Source organism: Mustela erminea, unplaced genomic scaffold (assembly GCF_009829155.1).
Source record: "Mustela erminea isolate mMusErm1 unplaced genomic scaffold, mMusErm1.Pri scaffold_88_arrow_ctg1, whole genome shotgun sequence".
Lineage (NCBI taxonomy): Eukaryota > Metazoa > Chordata > Mammalia > Carnivora > Mustelidae > Mustela > Mustela erminea.
In genome coordinates, this window is record NW_022476448.1 from 4330 (window position 1) to 13084 (window position 8755).

The window sequence follows — 8755 nt, forward strand, 5'->3', positions numbered from 1 at the left end:
CAGCAAAGCAAATTAGTATCAAAATTAATAAGCCCTTGGCACCATATCTCTGGAGCAGGGGTTGCTCTTAGCCAAGGCCCAGAGCAGTTGACCTCCCCTCGCTAGTGCTATAGCCCCAAGGACTAGGTCCCTGCCACCAGAACTCAGTCTTACATGTTATGCTAAGCAGACAAAATCAAAACAGGAAAGCTCTGACAGCTTTCACTGGCATGCCTCATCTCCCACTCCCTCGACGTCCAGGCAGTACCAAATGACAGGGAGGGGTCTTGGTCCAACATATGGGAGGGAAGGAAGTAGCCACGAGAAAGTACCTGCCTCGCTGTTCCTTTCTTTCATGAGCAGGTTGTAAGGAGGAGGAAGAGGAAGGGGAAGAGAGGTGAAATTCAAGGGGTGAAGGCCTCAGGTAGGCAGCTGGCTCCTGCCAGTAGGAAAGGGACAAAGGAGAAGGCAGTGAGTCTTGCAGGGAGGGTGGGGGGTAAGGGTTACAGCTTATGACGGAATCTGGACAGGAGTAATAGGGATACTAGTCATTTGAGTCCACCATTGGCAAGCTGGGCTGGGTGTCAGGGCAGATAGGCCTCCCTGGGCAACGGCACATGAGAGAAGGTGGAATTCTTCTCTGAGGAGCAGGTGGAGCTTTGGGTGTTGGGAAAACATAGACAGTATTGTTCCAGGGCCAAGGACAGGTCCGGGTACTCCTGGTTGGAGGTCAAGGCCACAGTATGATCCAGGTCTTCTACCAGCAGCTCGAAGGTACCACATGCCAGCCACCCCTCATTATTGTGTATAACTCTCTGGTGCACTTACTGGCTTATCCATCAAATGACTCCTTCAGCAGCTTGAAAACCACCTCCACAGGCACTCCAGGATATGGGAGGCTTCCAGAGTGAAGATTTTGCACAGGATCACCCCAAAAGACCAGAAGTCACTCTGGTGGATGTAGATCTGGTCAAACATGGCCTTAGGGACCATCCACTTCACAGGCAGTCCACTGTTGGTTGTCTTTTTATAGTAACTGATGTGGTGATATCTCTGGCAAGGCTGAAGTCTGAGATCTTCATCATGTTGTCCTTTGTCACCAGCACTTCCCTGGTGGCCAGGTCTTGGTGTATGCACTTCTTGGAGGCAAGGTACTCCATGCCTCAGGCTACCTGATAGGCACAGGATACCAGGTCCTTGGAGGAGAGTGGCTCTGCCGCATTGTGGCTGATATTGTAACAGTACTCCAGGTCAGGAGGCCTCTGGGCCTGCAGGTACTCCTGTATGTCGTCTTTGGAGGCATATTCCATGATAGTGTACGAAGGACCGTCCTGTGTGCAGGACCCAGCAGGTTGATGGTGTCCTTGTGCTGTCCAATCATCTTCATCATCTCCATTTCTGAGATTAGGTTTGACAGGTCTTTCTCTGTTGCATCTGACTTCAACATCTTCACAGACACTTTAGTCAAATGGTTGGATTTGTCTTTGTCCAGCCCAATGGCCTCCTCCAACACCACCTGCCCAAAGTAGGCCTGTCTTAGGGGTCTGCCTAAACTGCCTACAACCAGCCTGCCTCAAGGCAGTTATGAACTCTAGATTATCCTCAAAAACATTAAACCACAAGCTAAAAATTCTCTTCACTAGGTCTCTGTCGCAGGTCTAATTTTCTTATCTTTCATCATTTATCTTTTTCCTAATTCTTATTTTCAGTATAGTTTATTTTGCTTCCAGGTGTTTCCCCTGGTTTCTGTATGCTGTTTCATAGGGAAGAATTATCCTGTCATAAAATTATTTCTTGAGCATTCATTACATCTCTCAGTTAAAATGGGTTCTTTTATGGTATTGATTCATTTGAGTTTTCTCAAAATGGGAAGAATTTTCAAAATGGTGTTTTCCTCAAGGTTCAGAGTATGTCTTAGCCTCATCTTTACTCTTTTTGAAATTCACTTTTCAAATTCTTGTCCCTCTTTTTATCTTTTTAAATTAAAATGTTTTATTTTTACTATTTTTTTATTTGGGTATAGTTGATATTCAGTGTGACATTGGTTTCAGGTTTTCAGTATCTCCATACATTATTCTATGATCACTACAAATATAGCCACCATCTGTCACCATATAACACTATTATAATATCATTGACTATATTCTCTACACTCTCCCATATCTCTTTTTAAAATCTCTGATTTTTATGTTTTCTGTTATTCCAATTTTCGACCATCATTTTACTTGGTTACTTTAATAAAATATGCCTGATTACACACTCTTTGCTGAAAACCATAGCATTTGATTTATAGTCGTGTTCTTCTTCTTCTTTTTTTTTAAATTAACATATAATGTATTATTAGCCCCAGGGGTACAGGTCTGTGAATCGCCAGGTTTACACACTTCACAGCACTCACCACAGCACATACCCTCCCCCATGTTCATAACCCCACCACCCTCTCCCTACCCTCCCCACCCCCCCGGCAACTCTCAGTTTGTTTTGTGAGATTAAGAGTCTCTTATGGTTTGTCTCCCTCCCGATCCCATCTTGTTTCATTTACTCTTTTCCTGTCCCCCAAACCCCCCACATTGCACCTCCATTTCCTCATATCAGGGAGATCATATGATAGTGTCTTTCTCTGGTTGACTTATTTTGCTAAGCATAATACCCTCTAGTTCCATCCTTGTCAACGCAAATGGCAAGATTTCATTTCTTTTGATGGCTGCATAGTATTCATTTGTTGATGGACATCTAGGTTCTTTCCATAGTTTGGCTATTGTGGATATTGCTGCTATAAACATTTGGTGCACGTGCCCCTTTGGATCATATAGCAGTCTTCTTTACCTCTATCAGAACCCCAGGAAGCTTTATTTATTTATTTACTCACATAAACAGATGATCCAACACAACGTCTTTTGATGTTCAAATGTATTATAATGTCTTACCGCTGAACACTATGCTTACTGCTCTCTTTCACTGTCTGACTAAATCCTCATCATCACTATGCCATTTAATGAGAAAGAACATTTGAACTCAGAGTTCTCTCCATATCAGGGAATGAAGACTCCACCCTTCTGTTTGTGCAGGTAAAATAAATGTTGATATTGTCTGTCCTGCACATACCCCATCCTGTTCACCAGAATATTCACCATCAAAATATATACAAAATGAAAACCATACCTCACCACTTCTATTACCACCCAGCATGCTAAAAACACCGTCATATGTTCCTGAATTATTGACTTGATTGATAACCCCACTTCCATGCATACTGCACTCCTTTCTCCCTGCAAATTTATTTTGGTACAGCAATTTAACCTAAAAATCAAGTCAGATGATTTTATTCTGCTGTTGAAAGTCTTTTGGTATCTTCCCCTTTCATATTAAATAAAAACTGAAGGCGTTTCAATGTACTAGAAGGTCCTACATCAATACGTTCTTCCTCTCTCCACCACTATGAACTCCTCATTGGCCTCCTTGCTTTTCCTCAAAAGTAACAGACAAGCTGTTCACACAAAGTCTATAGACTTACTTGCTCTGCCTAGAGCAATCTTTTCCTTTAATATTTGTATAACACTCTCCTTCACTTCCTGGGTCTTTGTGCAAATAACATCTCATAAATGAGATATAACCACCCAACACAAAATAAAATTAACTTTCATCCCAGCATTCTCCAATGGCTTTTACCTTTCTTGTATTGCTTTGTAACACTTATCACCATCAACCATCAATCATTATTCTATTACTGGTTTATTTTCTTATTGGAGACAGAGAGAGAGAGAATTGGGAGGGTGCGCAGAGGAAGAAGAAAACACCCCACTGCCTAGAAAGCCTGCTGGGGAGTTACATCCCAGGACCCTGAGATCATGACCCAAGCCAAAGGCAGTCACTCAATGGACTGAGCCACCGAGGTGCCCCTCTATTATTGGTTTATTTCACTCTTATATTTCAAAAGAATGTAAGCTCTTTGTGGTCAGGTATTTTATATGTCTTATTAATTGAAGTATTCTCAGAAAGGTAGCTGGCAGATTGTAAGGACTCACTAAACTGTATTTTGTTGTTATTATTGGGCTCCTTTATGGGCTTTACCTCTTACGCTAGAAGTCTATCCTTCAGATGTAAGCAATAAGAATAGAGCCCTGCTGCCTGTTCAAATGAGTAAAAAGCCTGTATTAAGTGGATATTTTAAAAGCTAAATGAATGGCTTAATAGTTGTATATAGGGGGAAAGGGAACATATTTTCCACAGTTTAGAAGTGGAGTTCTTTTATAGAGTTCTTGTACAAGCCTACACTATTGAACGATAATGGGCAGTTGTACATTACAATTATACAAACACTTTGGTAATTTATATCCTTTTTTTGTAATTCATGACTGGATCATTTAATTCCTTAGGAGCATTATAGCATTTCAACTTTTCATGTTCAATAAACTTATTGGGGTTGCTACCTTTTTTATTCAAATGGAGAAATAGTCATGATTTAATCTAAATAAAGTGTTACTGATTGTGTTGTTTTCTAGGAATGAGTCGCACATGCTAGTTTAAAAGTTTTGTTAAATTCTCAAGTCTGTCACTGATAAAAGCCTTTTGTAGATTAGTAGCTTGATCAAAACGGAAAAGTTATGTAACACCAATTGTTATACTATCTTTGTTTCCATCTTGCATTGTAATAACACCCATCTTAACTCTATTTAAGACAAATCATTGCCAGATGGCTTTCTGGCATTGATTGCATGATATGAAATCTAGTATAACTAAAAGTGTTTGGTTTTAGTAGCATATAAATCAATTTAGAAAAATATATGTATTTGAATATAAGATAAAGTTTTAAATTATTTGGCAATAGTAAACTAAACTTTTTTTTTGTAAATTTTTATTTTCTAAAATTTCATTGAGCTCTTTTGCAATAAGAAACAAGTTACAAAAAATTAAGGTTTATTTACCCCAATTCAAAATTATTAGGAATATAATCATAGAGGTTGAAGTATTTAAAATATTGAACCCAAAATATTTTATTAGGTAAATTCATGAATGCTGAGCATTCACTGTTAAAATATACTAATACTATTGATAGACTGGTAGAAGCCTAAAATCAAATATTTATTAAATATTTATATCCATATCTTTTCATGGCTTGGTAATTCATTTCTCTAGCATTAAATAATATTCCATTGTTTGCATGTACTACACTTTATTTGACCTTTCACCTATGGAAGGATATCTTGGTTGCTTCCAAGCTTCTGTCAGTTATGAATAAAACTACTATAGACATCTTTGTGGGTATAGATTTCATCTTCTTTGGATAAATACCAAGAACTGCTACTGCTGAATCATCTGGCAAGAATATGTTTAGTTTTGTAAGAAACTGCCAAGTTGTTTTCCATTCTTTATTCTCAATAGACATGGAAGAACATTCCTGTTGCTCCCCATCCTCACCAACATTTCGTGTTCTGTTGTCAGTGTTCTGGATTCTGGGTATGTACTGGTGTCTCTTTTTTGTTTTAATTTGCATTTTCCTGATGACATATGATGTGAAGCATCTTTTTATATGCTTATTTGCCATCTGTAATATTTTCTTTTGTGAGGTATCTGCTAAGGTCTTTGGCTCATTTTTAATCAGGTTTGTCCCCCATTGTTGAGTTTTAAGGGGTCTTTGTGTATTTTTGATTAACAGTCCTTTGCCAGATGTGTATTTTGCAAATTTTTTCTCATAGTCTGTGCTTTGCCTTTTCATTCTCTTGGCATTGTGCTTCACAGAGTAGACATTTTTAAATTCAGTGCTTGTGCTTTTGTAGCTAAAGTTATCGACAAAACCAAGGTCATTTAAATTTTCTTCTATATTACCTTCTACATGTTTCATGTTTAGGTTTATAATCCAATCTGAGTTAATTTTTGTGAAGAGTGTATGATATCTGCCTGGATTTATTTTATTTTATTATTTTATTTTATTTTTATTTTATATTTTTACATTTAGCTTCACCATTACTCCAGAACCATTTGTTTAAAAGATTGTACTTTGCTCTCTTGTATTGCTTTTGCTTTTATATTAAATATAAAATATAATTGATAATATATATTCTGTTCCTTTAATCTAGTCTTTCTGTGGTATTACAATATCTTGCTTACAATTATCGTTATGGTAAACTTTTTTTTAAGATTTTATTTATTTATTTGACAGAGAGAGAGATCACAAATAGGCAGAGAGACAGACAGAGAGAGAGATGAGGAGAAGCAGGCTCCCTGCTGAGCAGAGAGCCCAATGCGGGACTCGATCCCAGGCCCCTGGGATCATGACCTGAGCCGAAGGCAGAGGCTTAACCCACTGAGCCACCCAGGCGCCCCATCGTTATGGTAAACTTTGAAGTCAGTCCTCAGTCTTTGTTCTCCTTCAACACTATGTTGACTATTGTGAGTCTTTGCCTCTCCATATAAACTTTAAAATAAGTTTGTTAATATTAAAAAAAAAGAACTTGCTGGAATGCATTAATTGTATAGATAAACTTGGAAACCAGTGACCTCTTGAGCTTAGCAGGAGATAGACCATGGACATCAGTTGTCACAGTGGTGCCTCTGGCAGAACCTATTGCAAATCCCTAGGCAAAATGAGACCTCAAGGATCTGAGAGAATGTCTAAGAAGTACTTGATACATCCCTTGAGTATGGTTTATTGAAGTGTCCACCTGTCTGAAAGCTGGGGAATCTAGATAAGGGAGGGAAAATTAGTTATGATAAAACATATCAACAAACATCAATAAATTTTGTAAAACTAATTGTCATGGCTCATATACAATATGACCAACAGAGGGACCATCAGAAGGAAAGCATCAGTTATGTTTATTGTGAAATTTTTTATTCAAAATAAAGCAATGTGAGGGGAAGACACAATGAGAAAATTACCATTTTTTAAATGGTAAACTTCTTACAAAATGGAATAGGTTTTATATTCTAAGTAGTATATTGAAAAGTAAAACATTGGGGCGCCTGGGTGGCTCAGTGGGTTGGGCTGCTGCCTTCGGCTCGGGTCCTGATCTCAGGGTCCTGGGATTGAGCCCCGCATCGGGCTCTCTGCTCCGCAGGGAGCCTGCTTCCCTCTCTCTCTCTCTCTCTCTGCCTGCCTCTCTGCCTACTTGTGATCTCTGTCTGTCAAATAAATAAATAAAATCTTTAAAAAAAAAGAAAAGTAAAGTAAAACATTAAAAAATCAAATTTTAATTTAAAAAATTATGTAATTAAAAAAAGGTTAAAAATAGCAGAACCATTTTTCTTATAACTGGGAAATACATTGTATATATATCTATCAAAAATAACTTGTCATGGGGGCGCCTGTGTGGCTCAGTGGGTTAAAGCCTCTGCCTTTGGCTCAGGTCATGATCCCAGGATCCTTGGATCGAGTCCCACATCGGGCTCTCAGCTCAGCAGGGAGCCTGCTTTCTCCTCTCTCTCTGCCTGACTCTGCCTACTTGTGGTCTCTGTCAAATAAATAAATAAAATCTTTTATTAAAAAATTTTTTAAAAATAACTTGTCATGTCTGGAATCAGGAGCATATGGAAAAAAATAATATCTGAGGACAATACTTCTGCCATGTTTTGTGCCTTGTTAATATTTTTAAACAGTCAGGCAACTTTTAGCTTTATTGAAATACCTGCTAAGATACCAGCAGTGCCTTTTGGAGCCCTATGACTATAAAAATTAATTGCAAATATTCAAAATGTTTACTATGGTGTCACTATTTAGGGCCACCACCAAGTATGTTTCAGAAGTAAGCATAACTGTTACTCTTCCATAAGGCAAAAGGGCATATTTTCAGGAGTTCCATCTGCTGTACCAGGAGGTGAATCAAGTAACGATTTTTGTCTATAAAATAATTCACTTTTCAATCTAACATTCCTCATTCCACATTATAATAATAAAAACTGGGAGGAGACTAAAACAAACAAACAACTACAACTACAACAACCAGCTTTTCCTTCAGTGGAAAAGTAAATATAACCTTATGAGTAGCCTGAAATTTATTTTTAAATATTTTTAAGATAAACGTTTTTGCTAGAAAACCATATATTTTATATTACTAAGAAATAACAGGCAAAGTTTTATTAACTTCTAAAAAGTCTAGTTACTTCTATTTATCTATTAACTCATCTCTTTATGAAGTAGAACATGAGCACACCTATTGTATCTACCCAAGTTTGTATGCTTTGGTTATTTTATGTTTGCTATTTCCTTGCTTAATTTTTACAATATTTGATACATAATAGTATCTTTAAGTCCATCTATGGTTTCACAGAATTTGTTTGAACTTCATAAAAATGTACCATACTTTTTGCACTGTCCTTGTTTTACTTCTCTATTAACTTTCCAAGATTTATTCACTTTAGAGTGTGTAGCTATCATTTATTTTTATTCCTCCATAATGCTATGTTTACAAATTTGTATTTATCTGTATTTTTTTTTAAGATTTTATTTTATTTATTTGACAGAGAGAAATCACAAGTACACTGAGAGGCAGGCAGAGAGAGAGAGAAGGAAGCAGGCTCCCTGCTGAGCAGAGAGCCCGATGCGGGACTCGATCCCAGGACCCCGAGATCATGACCCGAGCCGAAGGCAGCGGCCTAACCCACTGAGCCACCCAGGCGCCCCTATTTATCTGTACTTTTAAAAATATCTTAATTATATACCATTTCTCATCTCACGTAACACTCATGTTACTTCTACACTTATCAGATATTATGTAACTGAAAACCACAACTCAGCAACAGTATAACACCATTTTTCAAATTTAAATGGCTTACCAGA

At 37.8% G+C, this 8755-nt stretch overlaps 1 pseudogene; it reads right to left on the bottom strand.

The window, feature by feature from the left end:
• Positions 1 to 337: 337 nt before the first annotated feature.
• LOC116584043 lies at positions 338 to 3689 on the bottom strand (annotated as a pseudogene).
• Between the last annotated feature and the right edge of the window lie 5066 nt (positions 3690 to 8755).